This window comes from Protopterus annectens, chromosome 2.part1 (genome assembly GCF_019279795.1).
Source record: "Protopterus annectens isolate FY-2018-M chromosome 2.part1, PAN1.0, whole genome shotgun sequence".
NCBI lineage: Eukaryota > Metazoa > Chordata > Ceratodontiformes > Protopteridae > Protopterus > Protopterus annectens.
The window spans coordinates 941,229,049-941,252,339 of NC_056729.1; positions in this window are offsets into that span (position 1 = coordinate 941,229,049).

Genomic DNA, 23,291 nt, shown 5'->3' on the forward strand with positions numbered 1-23,291 from the left:
GCGTACCTTTGTTGAAGGTTGTGCGTCAGAGCTGGTAACTCGGCACGTAAATATCTACTGCCAATCATTAGCGGACCGGAGTTCCGCTGTGGCGACCCCTAACCTGGAAAAGCCGAAAGACACAACGACAACATATATAATTAAACTCTCTGGTTAAACCTAAGTTTTCTGAGCTATGAGTTTGGTTTTCTAATCTGTTTGGGATTGTTATGCATTTTAGATTCTGCAGTTATTGTTGATTCATGTTGGGATATTTTAGTTCGCTGTAATAGTTTTGCTACAAGTTTTATGTAATTTGTATTTCTTTACTGCTGCAACACCTAATATCCCAGTCTTTTTCGGGCTAGAAGGGTGGTGGTTAGGCATAGGTTTTGAGCAGGAAGTGTTTCTTATCTTTGCCCAAACATACTTGTTTACCATTTGTCTATACTCAAATAATCCTACATTCTCCACCTATAGCCTTAAACTATAAAACAAACCATCTCCTTCTATATCAGAAATGCATTATCAGGGGATAAGGTATCAGACTACACAAGAAATATTTAAACTCTTTGAATAAATAATAAAATCACAAATGCTGAAATTAGAGTCATGGAACATTAAAGGGTTACAAGCAATTAAGAAAAGAAAACTTTTTTTATGCATCTGGTGTTTAAATCTATATCAAGCATAATTTTCATCCAAGAAATTCATCTATCTAATGATCAGTGGGAACAGGATCGAGGGAAGTGATGGATTAAAGCTATTATTGCATCAGGTGCAAAAACTAATAGTGTGGGGGTTGTTATAATTATCAAAAATTCATTCCATCAAGACATAATTAACTATGACTCTGATGAAGAGGGTAGATGGTGTTATTTCACTACTCGGTATACATACCTAGATAAACCTATCCTATTTATTAATATTTATGCTCCATGCACCAGACAACAAAACTTCCTTATGACAATTTATAAAATACTGTCATCTTTTCCTAACCATTACTACATAGTGTGAGGGGATTGGAATTCTATACAAGTTCTGATGACAGACAGGTCCAATATTAATGCTAAATATAATAAATATGCTACCTTAACTATTTCCAAACTTAAGGAGGATTTCAGTTTATTTGATCCTTACATATATCAAAATGGCCCCTCAAATAATAACAAATTCACTTTCTTTTCTAGCTGTCACAAGAGTTGGTCTAGGTTGGACTTCTTCCTAATTTCCTCAGTACTTAATAACTTTGACATCTCATTCAATACTGATCCCAGGTTTCTCTCGGACCACTCAAAAATTTCCCTCTCTATTCACTGGTCTTCCAAAACACTTTCAAATAACAAAGCCATTTGGTGGCAGGTAAATTCTAACCTTGTAAAGAAGGCAGACATACTTTCAGAAATTGAGTCCTACCTAGATCAATTCCTTCAATCTTTAAATTCTGATTCATCCTCCATAGACTATTCCTGGGCAGCCACTAAGGCAATGATAGAAGAATGCTTATAAACAAAGCATCGTACTACAAAAAACTTTACACCCCCTTCCACTCAAGATACCAGATAGACTATTAAAATTACTCAAAGTCTCACAAACTCTTACAAAGAAATACACTTAACAGGTCATGCACAAGGAGAGCTTTTCCAAGGCTTAGCTTTGTCCAACCTCATACAAAATGGAAAGGATAGAAGGACATTCAATAGATTTGGAAAAAAGATACATACTTCCTCAACTCTGGCCTTTAGGGCTATCAGTTGCAAGACCATGGCCAAATATCTTCTTTCTATTTTTTCAGATATAGAACAAATTGCTTCTGCCATGCCTACGTTGGACTCCAAACCTGTTCTCTCTTCTTTTGTTTCTTCTGCATCACGGGCCACACACATTCCACCAAGGGCTACTTGATGCAGGTAATACAGTTTCTCAAGCAGCAGTCAGAGGTTCTGTAATGCCTGACTAAGGTTACAGAGATTATCACTGCCCCTTAGAGAAAGATGTCCTGTTTAGTAGCTTTTCAACTGAAGCCCTAAAACATTTAGAGGAAAGGCGCAAGTTAATGCAGGGAATAAAGCAACTTTTTATGCCACCAGTCCCTAAACACAGCAGAAACTATCCCATCTAGCCACAGATCTTTATTTAGGAAACTATTTAATCAATGTCAGGAAATGAGATAAACATCAGTTTAAAAAGAAATGTCAAGGGGAGTCCAAGAGAAACAGGAGTACATGGCTACCTAGCCACTCTCTCCCAACTCTCCACTCCCCATACCAGTGATCTTCCCAAAATACCAGGCAAATTGTCACTTTCCCTACATTTCTAGAAAGATACAACTGACTCTTGGGTATAAAGAATAATTCAAAAGAGATGGAAATTGCAGGAGGATGACTTCCAAGATGGTTGCACACTGATAAACAGCTTAACTTCAGCTCTCCCAGTGTGAAAAAAGAAACAGAGGGATAAGGACCAATAACTCTGCCACTGTTAATAAATTCAGTTAGTGGCTAGCAAGCACACAGCCTGGATGCCAGCAAAGAAGAAACTAAGAAAGTCTGAGAGAAAACCAACTAGAAAGGTTTTACATAAAACACTGGCTGGGAAGAATCCTGCAGCTGTTCAGCAATAAGAAGTTCAAGCTCCAGCTTTGGTACAAGATATGGCTTCCAGTAATTTATAGGAAAAAATAAGTGAAATGTGTTCAGAGCTTATTAAAATAACTGAGACATTGAAGGAGTATAGCACTTCAAATAACAAAAGGCTAGAAATCCTACCAGCAGAAGGAGCTGATACTGATAAAATTGTTGCAGAAGGGTAAAGGTTTAAAAGCTGCAGACAACAGTAGAGTGTTTGTGGAAAATGATCATTCACTGTATACCAGGGAGAATTGAAGCAAATTTATTACATCAATCAAGGAATGTTTAGAGATAGATAAGAGATACATGCTGCTGTCTTCAAATATATTTTCCTGGAGGAACAAAGCAGTTTTGATGCAGAACAGGCAAAGGAGGAAATACAAAAGTTTGTTCAAGAAAAAGTGAGCCATCAAACAGAAGGGTAATCTGCCTCTAATTCTTCTCATAATAAAGTTCATAGAGAGACTTTGTCAGAAAAAAACATTCCAATGTTTCAAACAAAAATGCCTGAGAGACAGAGAAAAGCATAGGAGATGACTAGAAGAATTGGCAGTATCTTGGAAATGAACCAGAGTCTGGAGATGGGAGATGTAGATGAAGAAGATGAAGACCAGCAACACTGAAATTAGTGAATAAATATGACATTACACAGCATCAATCACACTTGTGAAACATGCTGTACAAGAAACAGTGGAGAGAATGGGCTTTTGTTGACTTTGTTAAACCTGTGGGGGAATGAAAAGCTTTTGCCATAATTTATGTCATTAATGTTTGGAAGGATACTGAAGGGAAGGAAGAGCAAAGAAAATGGCAACTGTAACATAATTTCTGCTCTTAACAGTATCTTTATAAAACTTTTTGATATAAATTACATGTTATATAGAAAGCATTTTCAGATATTGTTGTATATGATAAAGATACTAAAGTAGACAGATGGTCTTTTCTTTCTTTCTTTCTTTCTTTTTTGGTATTAAAATGTAGAAATTACAATGTCAAAGTGAAAAAGTGCTAGCCAAAAGCATATTTAAGTTAATAGGCTGTAATCCTATCATTGGTTGTTGAGGTGGGATATGGGGTGTAAAAGTGCACAGATCATAATAGATGGAGAGCTGATATGTTTTGTCTTACTTTTTCAGAGGTGAATGTCTTGATTATGACCCTTGGATTAACCTAATAACACGTTTTTTAATTGGAAATAAGCAGATAAGAGGACATTGAGCATAATGAAAAGTTTTCCTTTTGCAATAAATGTTCAGCATGACTTTAGAAGCCTATAGCTGAGGGTTACATTTTTTTCTCATGTTTTCATGGAGCTGATTATAGGACAATACAAACATAGAGCACTGGTTTCTTTGAGGCTAAAAGTTAATCTTTTCTAAAATCATGCAATTTTTTTCACATATAAAAGTCTTTCGGCTTTTCCCGGTTAGGGGTCGCTACAGTGAAACTCCCATCCGCTAATGATTGGCAGTGGATTTTGACGGTGCCGAGTTACCAGCCCGATGCCCAACTTTCAAAGAAGGCACGTCCATTCATGCATGCACTTACCATCATGTCTTTAATGTCACTCAACCATGGGGAGGACATGCAGACTCCACACAGAAGGCACTCCAGCCAAGAATCGAACAGGAGAACCTCTTACTGCGAGGCGACAACAATAATTGCTGCACCACCCCAGCATGATAATTTCTTTTTTCACATATAGGAGAGGAATAAAGATAAAACAAGAACAGACAGTAATCAGTGTAAGTAGGAGCAAAGGCAGTAACATGCATCTTAGCATAGATAACCTCACCTGTTGGTCAGATAATGCCTGTGTGTGTATGCAGTTGTCTATTTGAGACAATGATCCATATTAGGAGAGTTACATTTCATTATTTGAATATGTATATAGTTTAGTGTGTTTGTACAAAATTAATAGGTTCTGGGGTGCTCTGGGGTTGTGTTTTTTTTTTGTTTGAGAGTTTTCATTAAAACAAAAGGTATTGTAAAATGTGACATAAGTTCAAACGGAGAGTGCACAAAACAACAATATAAAAGATCAGCCTGCAAAACATTAGTGGGTGCATGTATCACAAAGCTGAAATGGACATCTAAAAAAGCTGTCATATATAATAGGTGGGAATAATAACCTCTTATCATAATGGTGATGCTTTCCATATTATCATGGAATGTGAATGGTCTCACAGGTATTGCCAGAAATGAACGAGTATTGCATTATATTAAGAAATGCAGAGTGCTAATAGCAATGCTACAGAAGACACATTTGGAAAGAAGTGAGCATATAAATTTAATAAAGAAAGGATTTTAGAATGGATATTCAGCAGAGTATCAGGGACAAAGAAATAGAACACTACTTATATTACTTTATAGATGAGCTCCAATGCTGACAGAAGAGGGAAAAAGATAATATTGGTAGATTTGTGATAGTAAGGGGCTAATGGCAAGGGAGAAGGATTAGACTGATGTGTATATTTCACCAAAAAATGGTTTTATGGAGCTTAAAAAACTTTGGGGACAAATAATCAGCTTTCAGCAAGGAATATTAGCGTGTAGGTGGGGAATGGAATTTGCTTTGCAGTACTGAGTATGTATATGGGGGCCTACAGGAGAAATATAACAAAAGAGAGTAGATTTCTAAAGAGCTTTCTGAAAATATTTAGTATGGGAGACACAGATCCAGTAGTAGGAACTCATAGACTATTTCTGCATTATTCTCTAAGGTGCAGTAACTGGACTTGACTAAACAGAAGTTATATTTCACACAAATATGTACATTTAATTGAGAGCTTTGACACACATCCAATAACTCTTTCAGATCATGCACCAATAATAGCTAAGATAAAAAGAGAAATGAAGTAAAAATGAGACACGGGTGTTTCTCTGACTATCTGTTAAAATAGAGGAATTCAAGGAATGGGTCGTGGAAATTATTCAGGAATTATTAGGGAAGTTAGAAAGCTCTTTAAAAGCTATTGCTAGTGAGTGGTATAAAATGAAAGTGGAGTTTAAAAATAGGGTAGAAATTAAAGAAAAAGAGATAAGATTTAGAAGTAACAATAATTACTTAGAGGGGCTGACAAAGTGTAAAGTATTGCAGAATAAGGGGAATCTCAGAACAACTGCAGAGTGCGAAAGAGAAAATAAGGGAGCAGCTACATAATATGCATGAGTTTACAAAGACTAATGTTAAGCAACTGTTTGTTGATAATGAGTCCAGACCATAAACACTTTTAACACAATGACTTATGCAACACAAAGTAGAAAGGACTGTTACCAAACTCAGGGAGCCTGTAACAAGAAAAACAACCAGAGATCCTGTATGGGCATTATAAGCATTTTGGAAATTTTATGAAAATTTGTATAAAACAGAGGAATGTGGAAATCAAGAAAAAACACCAATGGAAATATTTGTGGAAGACTAAAATATGCAAAGGTTAGAGGTAGATGAGGTTCAACAATTAACAGTTAAGATAGTAGGAAATAAGATAAAAACAGTGCTGTATAATCAATGTGCTGGAAAAGTATCCAGAAATAAATTGTAGTTTGGTGAAGGTATGAAAGCTAGGAGGGAAGAAAGTGATAATGATCTGAAATGTTTTGTTTAACTGTATTTTAAAAGGAGGGGAAGCACCAACATCATGAAAAAAGCCGTGAAGGCTGTAGAACTATCAGATCCAGCTTCTTACAGGCGCATTTCAATTTTAAGCCATAATTATAAAGTGTTTATGTCTATAATGGCTAAAAGAATGGCAAAAGTGTTGCCAGAATTGATGAATATGGATCAATGTGGTTTTAGGGAGGGGGAGGCCAACATTTGACAACCTTAATATAACACTGATAATCCAGATAGAAGCAGAATATAGGAAAATGCCACTGTTTTTCATGGGCTTTGATGCAGAGAAAGCATTCAACAGAGTAATCTGTGATTTTATGAGTGAGCAATGGAAGCATTTGCATTACCTGATACAATAGTAAGATTAATTAGGAGGACATATGAGGTATCAGAGGCAAAAATCATTATGCTGGAACAGAGGAAGCAAGCAGGGGTGACCGATTCCTCCTTTGTTATTTGCATGATATTTAGAACCAATGGTAAATAAATTAAGTGACTCAGAAATTCAAGGATATACTTGGTATGGTGCTCAAGAAAAGTTGCTTTTATTTGCAGATGATATTATTTTGTATATGATAAAACCAGAAAAGGGCAGCTCAATGTTATAGAAGATTCTGTTTTTTCAGGATATACAATTAATGAACATAAACCAAAAGCAATAGCTGTAAACTCTGTACCCACATATAAATTGATTCAGCAATACCCACATTTATGGGGACATGATAAAATAAAGTATTTAGGAGTATGGGTTAAAAAGGATTGTGTTATGGTAGCTAAGACTTTGTGAGAAAAGACTAACGAAAAGATGATACAAAAACTGAGAAACTGGGAGCTCTTGTTTATGGATAGCAAGATACAAGCAGTAAAATGATTTAGCCCCTTTAGTTTTATTCATAGAACAGGCATATGTTTAGCGATCAAAGGAGAAGTTTTGGATAGTAATTAATAAAGAGTTGAATGATTTTATCTGGGAGGGGAAGAGGGCAAAAGTCAAGTGGGATAAATTGATCATTCCAATAGAACAAGGTGGTTTAGGGTTACTTGATTTAAAGGGATATTTTAGAGCTGAACCATTAAGGCTGTTATATAGAACACAAGCAGAAAGCTACAATTCAAAGTGAAAACAGATAATGATGAAGCAAGAGAGGGGAAATTCAGGAAATAATGAGAGAGGGGAATTTTGGATGCAGATCCTAAAAGAAAATAACAACAGTCATGCAATATATTATATTTATAAAGTAGCAGAAAGTACTACTTCCAAGATGGATGCACATTGAGTAACAAATTAACTCTAGCTCTCCCAGTGTGAAAGCAGAAACTCAACAGAGAAGGCCAGTAGACTTTGGTTTTGTGTTTATGGGTAAATGTCAGTAACTGGCTAGTAAGTATATTGCCTGGATGTCAGGAAAAAATAAATACAGAGCACCTGGGAAAAATCAGATGCAAATAGTGAGGAAAAAACATTGACTGGGGAAAGTTCTGCAGCTGTTTAGCAACAAGCAATGCAACCACCATACATGACTTCCAATAAACTACAGGAAGACATAAGACAACTGCACACAGACCTGGTTAAAATACAAAAAACAGTGATAGAGTATATCAACATAAACAACAAAAGGCAGGAAAAATGGAAGAAGCTTTAAACAGATATTCAGATGATGTGATAAAGCTGCAAAAATCAGATGTTGAAATGAAGACGAGGCTGGCTAAACATGAGACTGCTCAGGAAGAGATGTTTCAAAATCAAGAGAATTAGAGACAAGAGCAAGTAGGGAAAACCAGAGATATTCAGCTATTCCAAAGAAGCTGAAAGGAACATACTGCATTAATTTTATGAAAGCACAAATAAGCAACTGGACTAGTATTCCATAGCAGGAGTTACTAGTTGAAAGGACACATCACGTGCATGCTCCAAGTCTGGCTATGAGAAGGCAACCTAGACCTTTAATAGTAAAGATGTAATCCTACCAGCAGAAGGAATTGATTCTGACAAAACTGTGGCAGAAAGAGAAAATACTAAAAGTGGGAGACAGCAGACTGTGGAGAATGATTACTCATTGCACACTATGCAAAAGAAGAGTAAATTCATTCCACTATTCAGGGAATGTCAAGACACAGGTGTGAGACTCAAACTGCTGTACCCAGATGTATTCAAGGTATTCTTCCCTGGAGGGAAAAATCATTTTTTGATGAAGTACATGCTAAGGAGGAAATACAAAAGTTTGTCCAACAAAAAGTGAGCTGTGAGACAGAAGGAGATTCTCTTTCTGGTTCTTCTAGTAATAAAAACCATAGAGAGACTGTACCTGTGAAACCCTCTCCACTGTATCAATGAAAAACATTGAAGAGAAGGAATGGATCATGAAAGTTGACTCGAAGAATTGAGAGTATGTTGGAAATGAAGCAGAGACAGGATATGGGAGAAGGACATGAACAGTAATAAAACCAGTAGCTTAATGTGTGATTACAATGTAATAATTATATTTGTGAAACATGACTGAACAAGAAAATCTAGACATATTGGACTTTTTTTGAATTTGTTGGACTTGTGGGGACTCTAAAGTATATGCCCTACATCATGCTCTTAATGTTTGGAAAAATGCTCTGGGGAGGAGAAGACAGGAGAGAAAATTAACTGTAAGTAAAGAAAAAAGTTTTTTTTCTTAATAATACTGTTTGTAGTCTATGGTTTTCTTTGCATGCTATAAAGTTAAGTTTTCTCAGTTATTTTTAAGTGTAATGGGGATTAAAAACAGCTGCTGCTGTTCTTTTTTCCCATCTTTCTTCTTTCTCTCTTTTTTCTTTTTCAGTGTTAAGAAATGTAGGCAATGCAATGTAAAAATAGCAGTAAGCAAGAATATAGGGAATCTCCAAACTCTGGTTCCCACACAGTTTGGTATTGTGAAGGGTAGATCATGCCTGCTCAACTTGGTCGACTTCATGAGTCAGTCACCAGAGCTGTGGATGAAGGCAAGGTGGTTCATACAGCCTACCTTGATCTGGGCAAGGCCTTTGATACCATTCCCACTCAGGAATCAAAGGAAAACTCACTAAGCTAGGCATCAACCCCTATATCCCTAGGTGGGTTGCAAACTGACTCACAGATAGAACCCACAGTGTGAAAGTAGCTGACTCCAAGTCACTGCCGACCAGTCATGAGTGGAGTCCAACAGGGATCGGTCCTGCATCCTCTCCTGTTTGGTATCTACTTCTCAGAAGTCCAGTACAACATGGAGGGACTCTGGCTGACAAAGTTCACAGACAATTGCAAGTTGGGAGCCATTATTAACTCCCCAAGTGATGTTGACATCCTACAGAAAGGCCTCACTGAGACCAATGACTGATGTCAGAACCATGGCCTTAAGCTTAATGCCAAAAATGTGTTGTCATCCCCTTTGGGAAAAACCCATTTCCCATGAACTAACACATTGATGGTAGTCCACTGAACACAGAAGGTGTTATAAGACATCAGGGAACACAGGTTGACAGCAACCTCTCTTTTGACCACCACACTGCCACTGTGGTCAGAAAGTCCTTCTAAGTGGCACATCTCATTACTAAGGGTTTTGCATCCAGGAAGAAAGAGGTCATTGTCTCCCTCTACTCTTCCCTCATTCGGCCGATCATCGAGTACAATGCCCCATTTGACATGTACCTCAGTAGACACCTGCAACAACTGGAGAGGCCACAAAAGTACCTCACAAGGAGGATCCTAGGCCTTAACAACTTGTCCTATATGGACAGAGTCAAAAAACTCCAACTATTCTTTGTCTCATATCGCCTACTTAGAGGTGATCTCTGCTTGACTTATAAAGCCATGTCTGACCCAGCTCTGTTAGAAATGCTACATCTAAAGAATTCCCAATATCTCCACACCACATGCTCCAGAGACCTCAACCTCATTACCACAGTCCACAGAACATGCTGGAGGAACAGGTTCATAACCCAGAGACTGCTCATGCTATGGAATAGACTTCCCATATATGTCAATTAGAGCACCTCACTGGCCCTCTTCAAGAGAAATCTTGATGAGTGGATGGGAAATAGAAAATTCACCCCGGGGATCACTCCAGTGGCTCTACTTGACAGAGGCACTGGAAACTAAGGTTGAATGTCATGATGCCAGAGTAATCTTATGTGCTAGATAAGTAAAAAGAGAAGCACAATGGTTCCACACAGCACACCTTTAATTCCAATTCAACAGGGTAAGCTCTTTCACGGATGTTCTCCGCTTCATCAGACCGTACAATACTAAAATATCATTATAATGATACAACTATTTAAACACCTTTAATTCCAATTCGACAGGGTAAGCCCTTTCACGGATGTTCTCCGCTTCATCAGACCGTACAATACTAAAATGTCATTATAATGGTACAACTATTTAAACACCTTTAATTCCAGTTTGGCAGGGTAAGCACTTTCACAGATGTTCTCTGCTTCATCAGACCGTACAATACTAAAATATCATTATAATGATACAACTATTTAAACACCTTTAATTCCAATTCGACAGGGTAAGCGCTTTCATGGATGTTCTCCGCTTCATCAGACCGTACAATACTAAAATATCATTACAATGATACAACTATTTAAACACCTTTAATTCCAGTTCGATAGGGTAAACGCTTTCACAGATGTTCTCTGCTTCATCAGACCGTACAATACTAAAATATCATTATAATGATACAACTATTTAAACACTTTTAATTCCAATTCGACAGGGTAAGCGCTTTCACGGATGTTCTCTGCTGCATCAGACCATACAATACTAAAATATCATTATAATGATACAACTATTTTGACAGGGTAAGTGCTGCGCTTTCACGAATGTTCTCCACTTCATCAGACCATACAATACTAAAATATCATTATAATGATACAACTATTTAAACACCTTTAATTCCAATTCGACAGGGTAAGCGCTTTCACAAATGTTTTCTACTTCATCAGACCATACAATACTAAAATATCATTATAATGATACAACTATTTAAATGCTGGACAACCAATGGGACATGCTGGCTAACAACTAACCTCAAAATTAACCCATTAATCTCAGAGTATCTATGAACAGCTTACCTATGTATAATAGAACTACAACACATCTTAAAAAATACAAACAACTACCACAGTACTATATTACAATCAGAATAATATCATATAAGTTATATAATAATAAAAATATATAAATATACTTCAATAAGAGATGAACATACTGGCAAGTTGGTTCTTATTTGCACTCTCCTTGAGATTATTCTTGAAAATAATGCCTTCATTTTTGGTAAAAGATATTACATACCGAAGGTTGGCGTGGCTATGGGCACTGCGTGTGGAAATAGCTATGCCAACCTATCTGTTGTTAATTGGGAGACTAAGTATGTCCTTTGCAACAATGTATATTGTGCCTCAGTTAAATGGTACAAGTGTTTTGTGAATGACATTTTTTTGTTGTGGCAAGGTACAGAGGAACGGTTAAAGGAATTTTTGCAATACATAAATTACTTGAACTGTTTTTTGAAATTTACATACAAATATTCACCTGAAGAGATTGAGTTTTTTAGATGTGAAGGTGACCAAGGATGATCTGCATTTTGTTTCTATCACTATGTACAGGAAGAGTGTAAGGAGGAATAATGTACTACATAATGGTAGCATGCACCCTAACCATACCAAGCTTAATGTATTAAGAGGGCAAATATTCTGCACTATGCACTTGTACAGTAATGACGCTATGTTAACAAAAGCTTTGGCTACACCTAGGAAAGAATTTATGGAGAGGGGCTATAAGTGCAAAGTTATTGATTTTCAGATTAATGAAGCCTGGAAAGAGAGACAGGGGAGATGTAGACCTTATTTTGTCACTACTCCCCCTAATACTCAGACTACTGATGTAATTGGTGCTACTACACCAACCGGTAGTAGAACTGATAATAATGAGAAGATCAGGATGCCTTTGACTTTTGCAAGTAATATTCACATGGTTTGTGATGTAATAAGAAATAATTGGGATATCCTTTCTACAGCTGAAGAACTGGAAGGAGTGATAGGTCATCAACCCAGTTTTACATTTAGAAACAACAGGTCTCTCAAGAGCCAGCTATGTTATAGGCCTCTCTGCCCCCAGAATTATGTTCAGTCTGAAAGATTAGGGACTTATGCTTGTACAAGATGTATGGCTTGTGTATGCGTACATGTTGGTGGATTTTTTTTACATCCACAGCTATGATCAAGGTAGATGGAACTTTTTATGTTGATTGTCAGACTAAAAATGTTTATTTCTGCTATTGTACTGAGTGTTTCTCATTCTACGTAGGTAAGACCAATAGAGTATTCAAAGATAGAATCCTTGAACACCTTAGAGACATTAGGAATGCTAAAGAGACTAGTGCTCTGGCCATGCACGTGGCCAAAGAAGGATCCAGACACAAGTTTAAGTTTTTAGTTCTGGAGATTCTATATAATAACATGAGAGGTGGGGATCTCAGTAATAAAACTGAAGCTGTGGAGCAGAAATGGATCATACGTTTTCAAGCTGATAAGCCCCCAGGTTAAAACAGTAAACTTTCTTTGAAATCTTTTTTAAAAGCTAGAGTTCTTAAACATTGAAATTAATTAAATATCACTGCTGATTCTATGTGTGTACATATATGTTTAGATAAATTATTATAGTAACTTATTTATGTTCATCTCCTATTGAAGTATATTTATATGTTTTTATTATTATATAATATAGTATTGTGGTAGTGGTTTGTATTTTTTAAGATGTGTTGTAGTTCTATTATACATAGGTAAGCTGTTCATAGATACTCTGAGATTAATGGGTTAATTTTGATGTTAGTTGTTAGCCAGCATGTCCCATTGGTTGTCTAGCATTTAAATAGTTGTATTATTATAATGATATTTTAGTATTGTACGGTCTGATGAAGTGGAGAACATCTGTCAAAGCGCTTACCCTGTCGAATTGGAATTAAAGGTGTTTAAATAGTTGTATCATTATAATGATATTTTAGTATTGTACAGTCTGATGAAGCGAAGAACATCCGTGAAAGCGCTTACCCTGTCGAATTGGAATTAAAGGTGTTTAAATAGTTGTATCATTATAATGATATTTTAGTATTGTACAGTCTGATGAAGCGGAGAACATCCATGAAAGCGCTTACCCTGTCGAATTGGAATTAAAGGTGTTTAAATAGTTGTATCATTATAATGATATTTTAGTATTGTACGGTCTGATGAAGCGGAGAACATCCGTGAAAGCGCTTACCCTGTCGAATTGGAATTAAAGGTGTGCTGTGTGGAACCACTCTGCTTCTCTTTTTACTTATTTACCAGTTTTTGTTGTCCCTGGTTCCTTCATCGGCTTAGAGGTTTGGAATTTCTTCTTATATAATCCTGTGGGCTAGGCTTGTAAAGGTTCCAGGGCCATTAGCCTAGTACACACCTATGAACCTATAAATGTTTACACAGATATTAAATAATGTATGTTATGTTGCTTAGGTTATATGATATATAGCAATATATGTGTAGTATAAAGTTTGTAAATGTGAACTTGTTAATACAGTTTGATTACTTTTATATAAATCTAAATTTGCCTTTGTCACAAGTGATAATTCAATAAATGTGTTTAAAAAAGTAGCAGGAGGTATTCTAAGAACTAAGCCAACAAGGAAACAGAAAAAGGATATTCTGCTGATAGAAATGACTGCAATTAAACAATAAGGGGCTGGAATTTACTGGAAAGAAACTGGCATAGGAAGAGTCTGAGAACAAAGGATTACTTAGGAAAAGGAAATAGAATGGGAAGAGGCCAAGAAGACATTTGGACTGCAGGCTAGAGACTGCCTTCCCTATCAGGGACTGATATCAGAATGTAGGCAAATAGAAAGGGATAGGGGAATCATACATGAAAGACCTTAACTGGTAGAGTTTTTAATTGAATCTAGAACAGAAGCTGTTGTTAAAAAACGGATAATTAGTAGGGAGCATGAAATATTGCATGATAACTACAGGAATAAATCTGAGGAGGTTATAAAAAATTGGGAAGAGGGATTGGATAAGCAGTTCACAAAAAAAAAGCAATGGGAAGACATATGTATGGCTCCAAAACATGCAATAAATTCTAGAAGATTTAGGATTTTTACGTGATGTTTGTATAGGTATTCATGTACCCCGGGCAGACTCAAAAGAATTTTTCCTCAGGTGGATTTACAAATGGTGGAGGTGTGATGAAGATGAAAGAGGTAACTGGGAAAACATGTTTGACAGTGTAATGAGTTGGCAGAGGCAGACTTTATAAATTCCATACAGACTACCCTATCGGAAATATTGGGTGAGCAAATGGGTCTAACTAAGGAAATGATTTTTTTGTGTTGGTATACAGGATCTGAATTGCCTAGACACAGTAGGAACTTGTTGAGTTTACTTCTGGTGGCTGCCAAAAAAGCAATTACTAGAAAATGGAAATCAAAGTCTAAAGCAACTACATTTGAAGAAGTGAATATTGTAACAGAGATAAAAGAAGTGCAGGTGGGATCTTTAAAAAAGGTAGGAACAAACATAGAAAAAATGGAAATTGTGGGAATAATACATACAGAAAAATGTTCTGATGAAGGAATGAGGAAGGGGAAGGCAGAAATTGACCATCCTACGTAATGCTGGATTGATTATATTGTACATAAGAATATATGTGATGTATAATGTTTGTTTACATGTTAATATAGCTTATTTTCTTTTATACAAATGTTAAGTTTGCCTATGTCACAAGTGATAATTCAATAAAGGTGTTTAAAAAAAGGAAAGCAATTGCAGTGGGAATTTGTATCCCCAAAGTCAGGAATTCCCCTGCGTCAAAAATAAAAAATCCTCAGCTCCTTCAGAAATGCTAGGCAATGGTTTATAGGACATTTTCTCTCCCCCAGCAGAGAAAAGAATTCTATTCTTGGATTTTTCTTTCACCCAAGAAAGAAGCCACATGCAGACCAGTATTAGATCATTCACTTATGAATGCATTTCTAATAATTCCAAAGTTCAGTATGTTAACCCTACAATCTCCATTTCTTAGTCTTCCATCCCAGTACTTTTCTGTAAAACTAGTCCTCAGTAATGCATATCAGCATACTCCAGTTCACAAAGACTTCAGGTACTGCTTAAATGTCTTGATTATATTTTAATTTATATGGTTACCCTTTTGGCTTTCTGCAATTCCAGGGATATTTACAAAATGCCTAGATCCAATCCTTACCTACTGAAGACTTCACAGAATCTGCATTTACCCTTACCTTGATGATTGCCTCATCTTAGCAGAGTCCCCTCAAGACACTCAGGCATAACGTTTTGCTGGGAACTTCTTCCAATAACTGAGATTCAAATTAAACCTTTAGAAATCCTTTATAGTTCTATCTCACAGGTTAACATTTCTGGGATGCCTTTTGGATACCTCTCTCAGGATGACTTTTTCCCTCCAGAGGGCATTTCTTTTTATCGTCTTCATCATCTACAGTTTTTGGATCTGCTCGCCAGTCCAAGTCCTCAGCAAGTGACTTCCTTAGAATTCTAGACTGCATGACATCAGCTATTCTCATGGTCACTTTAGCAAGACTTCATATGAGGAAGATTCATTATGATTCCTCTAAATTGGTTTGACTCAACACCATCATCCTCTGTCCTCTTCTGTACCAGTTATGGGTTTCATCAAGAAAGAACTCCTATGTTAGGCAAATGATGTTCAACTAAATACAGATATCCGTCTTCCCCCTCCCATTCCAAGTTAAGCTGTAATGACAGATATCCCAGAATTTAACAGGGGAATGACTTCCAAGGGGATAAAAGTTCAGGGAATATAGGATTTCTATTTCAGGAAAAACACTTCAAATAACTGATGCACCCGATTAAAGTATTGAAAGCCTTGAGTTAACTGTGGGCCACATTTGATGATAACAGACAAAATCAGAGTAATGCGGTACATAAACGGGGGGGGGGGTCTAGGTCTTACTCCCTGTACAAAGTAGTCATTATTGTCTGGAAGATAGCATCTCAGCACAGTCTCTTCATTCAGGTAACATGTGTCTTATCAGATCAGAACAGTTGCAGACTCACTGAGTAGATCCAGGACAGACCCTAAAGAATGGATGTTACCCCTAGAGGTGTCCCAGCAGACTGTCCACCTGTGGGGAAATCCCCAAGTGCATCTGTTTGCCTCCATTTACGGAACACAGTTACAGAAGTTCTGTATCATGACCACTTACAAACAGGCCTGGAAAACAGATGCCATTTCTTTCCCATAAATAGGAGTGTTCATCTATGCCTTCCCACTTTCTGCTGATTGTCAAAGTCCTACTAAAGATCAAGAAGGACTGCTCCCAAGATTCTCCTGTTAACTCCATTTTGGCCCAGACAATATTGGTTCTCCCTTCTCAGGTATCTGGCCAGGGACAGTTGCCAAAAACTTCCTCACAGAGTGGACTTGTTCATACAGGGCAAGGAATCTCTCATCCACCCCAACATTCTGAACATATACCTTATTGTTTGTATGACTAATGTTTGATCCCACTCAGACAGCTTTTTAGAGAGGACATGCAGCAGGTATTAAAGGAGATTTCCTAGTTGGTGCTGTAGCAGAAACCAGGAGCCAGCCCACACAAGGGCTCCTCTGATACTTCAGTACCTGTGTGAATTATTCAAATCTTCCCTTTATTTCTCCACTGTTGTGTGATTTTGGAGTTTGTATATTTAAAGGACAACAACAGGATTCTGTTATTAAATGCTCAACTTCTCTGTCCTTTCTCTCCCTATTTACTGTCCCTGCTATGAAAAAACAACAGTACAGCTTTTAAAATACTTTAAATCATCTGTTTCTCTCCACTAGAACAGTACCTTACTGTACTGTGGTGGTTTCACTTTCAAAAAACTTTTATCCTGCCCTGGAAAAGCTTGTTGTAGCCTCCAATTCATTGATGTCATCAAGGCCACTGAATACAGGTAGTTTTTTGACCAATTCCCTACCCAAACTGACATCACCATGACTGTCCTAAAAACCCACCCATGCTGTGTTGTCACATCTCCCTGGCCTTTCCCCTACCCATACAGAAAGTAAAGGCTAAAACAAGGAAACAGTACATGTGTCAAGTCTCCTGCTGTGAGCTGTCAATCACAGCAGGTAACAGCTCAAATTACCCTTAGCACTTTGACACCTAGGGAAGTTAGGTGTGAAGGGTGTTGGAACATGAGTCAAAGTAGTACAATTCAGGCTTCACAAAAGACTGCAGTTTACCCATTTTAAAAAGAAGCAACAGTAAAAAGCACGTTGAAAGTCTGTTGTGTGGCATTTGCACTGTTTGTGTTTTAAGTAGTCATTGAACGGCATGAAATTTTACTTAAAACTGACTAAAAGACAGCAATGTATGCATGTAAAATCAAGCAGTGACAGGAACTTTAGGAAAAAAGAGGCCTGCATGATGTAATTTTGTACAGATAAGCACTACATTGTGGGATACCTAGAGGCAGACCAAACAATCAGAATTACTTCAAGATGCCAGACCCCATGCGGTTAGACTCAGAAATTATGTATAAAAATAATTAAAAAACTGTAAATACTCCCAAAGTGGTGTTAACATGTAGAAAACACCAAACCATGATGAAATAAACATATTTTTTGTGTCAATGAGTGCGGATGGGGGGTAAAGCCACCCATGTAAAAGCAAAGTCTGTGTTTATATTAGCTGACTACAAATGTAAAGCATTTGTTTCATTTGTGATTACTTTAATTTGATTTTTTTTAGATTTTAATGATTGCTGATGAACTGGTTCAGTGTATTTACTGTCAATCACTATTCATTGGAAAACTAAAGTAATATAATCATATAGATAGATAAGTAGACAGATAGATCAATAGATAGACCCACATATAGATATATACATAGATAGATAAAGATAGTTAGATACATTTATTCAGTGGTCTTGGCTACTTTTCCCTGGCTGAGGAGGGATCCCAATCATTCTGTCCCCTGTTTCTGTCATGATATAAGATAAAGCATTTTCACTTTTTATATTTTAATGTCTGTACATAATTTTTTATACCATGCATCAATGGATGAATGGTATGTTAGGAAGACACCCACCCAGGAGCTTTTGTATTCTGGTCAGATGTCAGATATCCTTGGCAGGATATGCCTCATATAGCTTTATACACCTACAACAGTGATCTATTTGAACATCTACTGTTATGGTAAGTCAGCTTATACAATTGTACTTTCTATACTTCAGGTCCAGTCAAACACAACCCACAAAAATCTCTAAAAAATATATGATTCCAACTGACCAGGTTGTAGATGCCAACATGATTGCTGAGAGCATTTATATAAAAACATCATTTTGGCTTATTTGTCAAATTGCATTCTTTTGCAGAGTGGTTGCCCTCTCAGGACTGGGTCCTGCTGAATCCTCCTATACGCCCTGTAAAATTGTAGTAAGACAGCTTAGATTTTAAGGTCATATACACAGAGGGCAATTCCATTTGTTATTAAACTGTCATACAGAATGATGGCATTTTTGTGTCTGCATATGTTTAGTAGTCAGTATTAGTTCCTTTAAATATGAGCAAAGATGAAACAGGATTGGCTTGGTATGACCAGCAACTTATATTTGCACTATGATCCATTTTTTCACAAAGCTGTTGATTAGTGTTTTCATGACAGACATGAGTTTGCAATAGCATACTTCTAACAATAAGACAATAACTGGGCAAGTCTGGGCCAGCCCAGTCACTTCTACAGACTAAGTAGTTGTGTAGTAACTAGCAGCAGAAAGTGGGAATCAATAGTTTGGGGCAGGCTGATGGCAAGCATGCCTAGGTTATGCAACTGTGCTCAAGTTTTCATTTGTTCTGCTCTTTTAGTTAAGCTGACGACATTTATATGCATAACTTTAAGCTATGTTTCAAGAATCTAACTGAAGGGAGAAAGAAGCTACTGGTACCTTCCAGGTTTCTTGGAGTGTAAGGCTTGGCATTTGTGTCCCAAAAATGTAGGATTATAAACATAACAAGATTCCACGGTGCAAGCCAATGCATTTGCTTGAGTGCTCTGGGAGAAATGCGAACAAGGTAATTAGGAAGCAGTTACATATAATCCATTTTGAAGTGGAATAGAGACTAGAGTTTAAAGATGTGCCATCACTTCCATCAGAGATAGGGAGGCTAATGGGTCATCGGTAACTGATATTATAGTATTTATTGTGAGTTTATCCAGATACAAGCAGGAAGAAACTACCTAATGCTAATAAGAATTCACATTCTACTAACCTTAAGAGCAAAGATAAGCAAGCAGGGATCTGAAAAACACCATCATGAAGCTTAAAGCTGAATATGAATTTAAAATAATCACTGAAGCTAAAACTATAAATCCTTTTTTACCTACATCAGGAAAATAAGAGTTAACACTAATAATGTTTTGATCTTGTCCATAACAATATTGTTCATTCAGACTAAAACAGCTGATATTCTAACTTAAAAGGTAACAGATGTTATGGTCAGTGGTCAGTCTGTGCACACTGCTTATACTGACCCAACCAAGACTCTTGACACTATCCCCCATGCTGAAATAATTGAAAAATTATGCAAACTTAATATAAACCTCTACATCAGCCACTTCATTGCAAACTAGTTACTCAGCATATCCATATTGTGAAAATAGACGGCACCATCTTTGAACATAAAATTGCAACTAGTGGGATACCACAGGGATCTGTGTTGGGCCCTCTCCTGTTTGACATTTATTTTGCAGATATCTAAACCAATATCCCTGAAATGTGGCTAATCATGTTTGCCGATAACTGAAAACTAGACATTGTTATATGTTAATCCAGTAATACTAAACTGCTCTGAAAATGGCTGGAATATACATACACTTGGTGCACAGAATGCAGTTTCCAGCTAAATCTGAAAATGTGCATTGTAGCATCTTATAAGAGATCTGGTTACTTATGTGGACACCTGTCTCTCATTCAAAAATCATTTTTCTGCCATTGTCTGGAAATCCTTCTGTCTGGCCCAGTTAGCTTCCAAGGGAATATGTTTGTGATCGAAGGAAATCATCTTACCACTGTACTCTTCCCTTAGTTTCTTCCTTGAATACAATGCCTCCTTTAGTAGGAACAAATCCAAGCATATTGCCTAACTGGAAAGGCCCCATTGATTTTTAACTCAAATAACTTAAGGACTTCAATCTTTCAACTATCCTAATAGAGTTGCACAACTCATCTTATACTCACTAGTCTTCTGGCTGCTCTGAGATGACCTGTGTCTACCTCTTTGAGCCATGAACGAGTAGGTCTAAAAACACCCATAGTATGGGCTTAAATTTATATCAAACAAATAAACAATCCTCACTGGAGCGGCAGGTTCCTAGCTCAATATACTCCCAGCCAATGGAATGAGTTCCCACTACAGGCTAAGCAAAGTGCTACTTTGTTGAAAGACTGGATGGGTACATATATTTACAGTAGAATTATTATGTGCAGCCTTGCTTGATTTGTGAGGTGGGCATTGTTAAGTACTCATAAAGGGTGACAAGAACTTGTATGTGTGCCTTCTTAAAGGTGTATATGGCTAGGCCTCTTATAGTCCCCGGTATCATTTCTATGTTCTTATATATCTGTAAGGATAGTCTAACCACTATCCATGGTAATTTTAGTCCCATGTGTCTTACTAGCCTTATATGCAAAGCTATATTTAGTATCCTAGCTTTGCATATAAGGGAAATTTATGTTTATTATTATCTCTGATCACATTACTCTGGACATGAAAAATATCTCAATCCAGGACCCACATCAATTTGTCTTCCTAACCACATTAATTCCTTTGAAATGGCTGTGAAGTAGTGGATAGTGACTATGCAGTATGCACAGCTAACAAATAAATGATTTACAATTACATTCCCCAAATTACTTTGGTCGACCAGTCAGAATGTCGACCCAGAAAGACGAATCCATATCGTGAGATAGGCAGCAAACTCGAAATGGAATACATCAACTCCCGGAGTTCGATATAGCCGACATAACAGGAGGTGACGTCAGTCACCCATGCGATGCAGCTTACTGTACCATGACTTTCCACAGTGAACGGTATGTGTATTTTACTATTTTTCAGGGGGAAAGCCCCTCTACGCCCCCTTGTGGTGGGCTACACTCCCGACACCCCCTGCAAATTATATATACCAACTCCGAGATCGCACTACAGTGAGGAAATGGGTTAATTCCGATTGTTCCTCACTGAACCCTGATCTCCATACACAATTCCAAACTCAGAAAATCAAACTGCACATTCGCTGTAATGTAGTCAATGTTTTCTACTTCAGCATTCTGCCCACGTAAAAACTTCCTTTTGACCACATGCTAGTCGACCAAAGCAGTTTCAGAAATCTAATAGTATATCCAAATAAACATTGTATAAATCAGTTGTCCACATCCAAGTTAGGAAGACATTTTACCTGGCCCGAATTGATATCTGAGCAGCTCTTCTACATTCAGAGAAGTCTCACTTTCCTTTTACTCATCTTTCATTAGAGCTATAATTGAATATAATTCACTCATCTTGAGAGATCTCAGAGATTCCTAACTAAAGAGGTCACTGGACTCAGGACTCCTAGTGACCCTGATGGACTGGCACTCTCCCTTTTCTTTGTGTCATCCGGATTCCTTCATGAAGATCAGTTTTTAGCCTGCTGATCACTGAAGTACTACATCCTCCTTGATCTCCTATACTTTTGCATAATAAATACTTCCTCAAATACCAACACAAAGGACTTAAATCATCATCAACAAAGTAATAAGACTCATTGGAGTGACAGATTTATATTCCAGTGCACACCCATCCTCTAGAGTAAACTCCCACTACATATCAAGCAGAACAATAGCTATGTCACTTTCAAGGTGAACCTCCACAAATGGATGGCTGTAGAGTGTGATAAATAGTCTTCTAGAATGATTGAAACTGCATTCTGTCACTGTACTATTGTTAAGCTAATTTACTAAAATGTCTTAATTGATGGCAAATAATTGCAAGGGGTGTTAGACAGGCTGTATAGTAATACATAAAATGGCAGTATGTATATAGGAGGAAACTACTACTACAAAACAGTAGAAGTGGCATACCTTCATGGTGATAAGGAACAGTATCCTATTACTCAGACAGAAGGTGCAAATTAGGTTTGGAAAGGTAGTCCAGTTGAACACATGACATGATAACAAAGACAGATTATACCTACTTTAAACAGTTATGGGGGCAAAAGGAAGAAGGTGGATCTTTTGAAAGATCACCCTGTCAGTGTGGAGAGGGAATCCAACAAGTGAATAAGCCTACAAATGTGCTTCTAGAAAAAGGAGGGGCCACTTGTCACACTCATTGGAGACTAAGAGTATAAGAATCCAAGAAAGGCCATGGTGTAGCTTTAGAAAGCCCTAAAGGTACACAACTTTACCTAAGAATAGAAAGAAAGAAAAACGTATGCAAGTTTAAGAGGGGATGTCATAACAGACCTTTAAAGGAACAGCCTGCAGACAGTTAAAGAACAAGAAGAAGGAAGGAACTTAAACCATAAAATATTATAGCATGGAAGTGTTGTAAGGCAGGGAGTAAAGATGTCAGTGTGGCCTGAAAATGTTGCAAAGCAAGGAACTAAAGTGCTTAACACATGTGAAGAGAAGGGAATGCCAATAGAAAGCATGTATTCTAATGAAACCAAATTAAGAAATATGGAAAATGCTAAAAGAGAATATCACAGAAATACAGAACTCTAAGCAGCAAGAGGGTTTTAAGAAGAAAAAAATTAATCAATAATAAGTATTTTACCAAGGCAGCTAGTGGGACATGCAGTACCTTGTCAGAGTTCTAAACAATTTTCTGTTTGTATAAAAATAAAATAATGCAAAACACAAGACAACAGTTTTGTAAATAAAAAACGAGTAAAATTGGAAACAATTTTTTAGAAGGAAAGCAACCTGGAGAAAAAAACAGCAATACAATTCCATTTTTTTATGAACCTGATGCACAGAACCCCTTCCATTTGGAA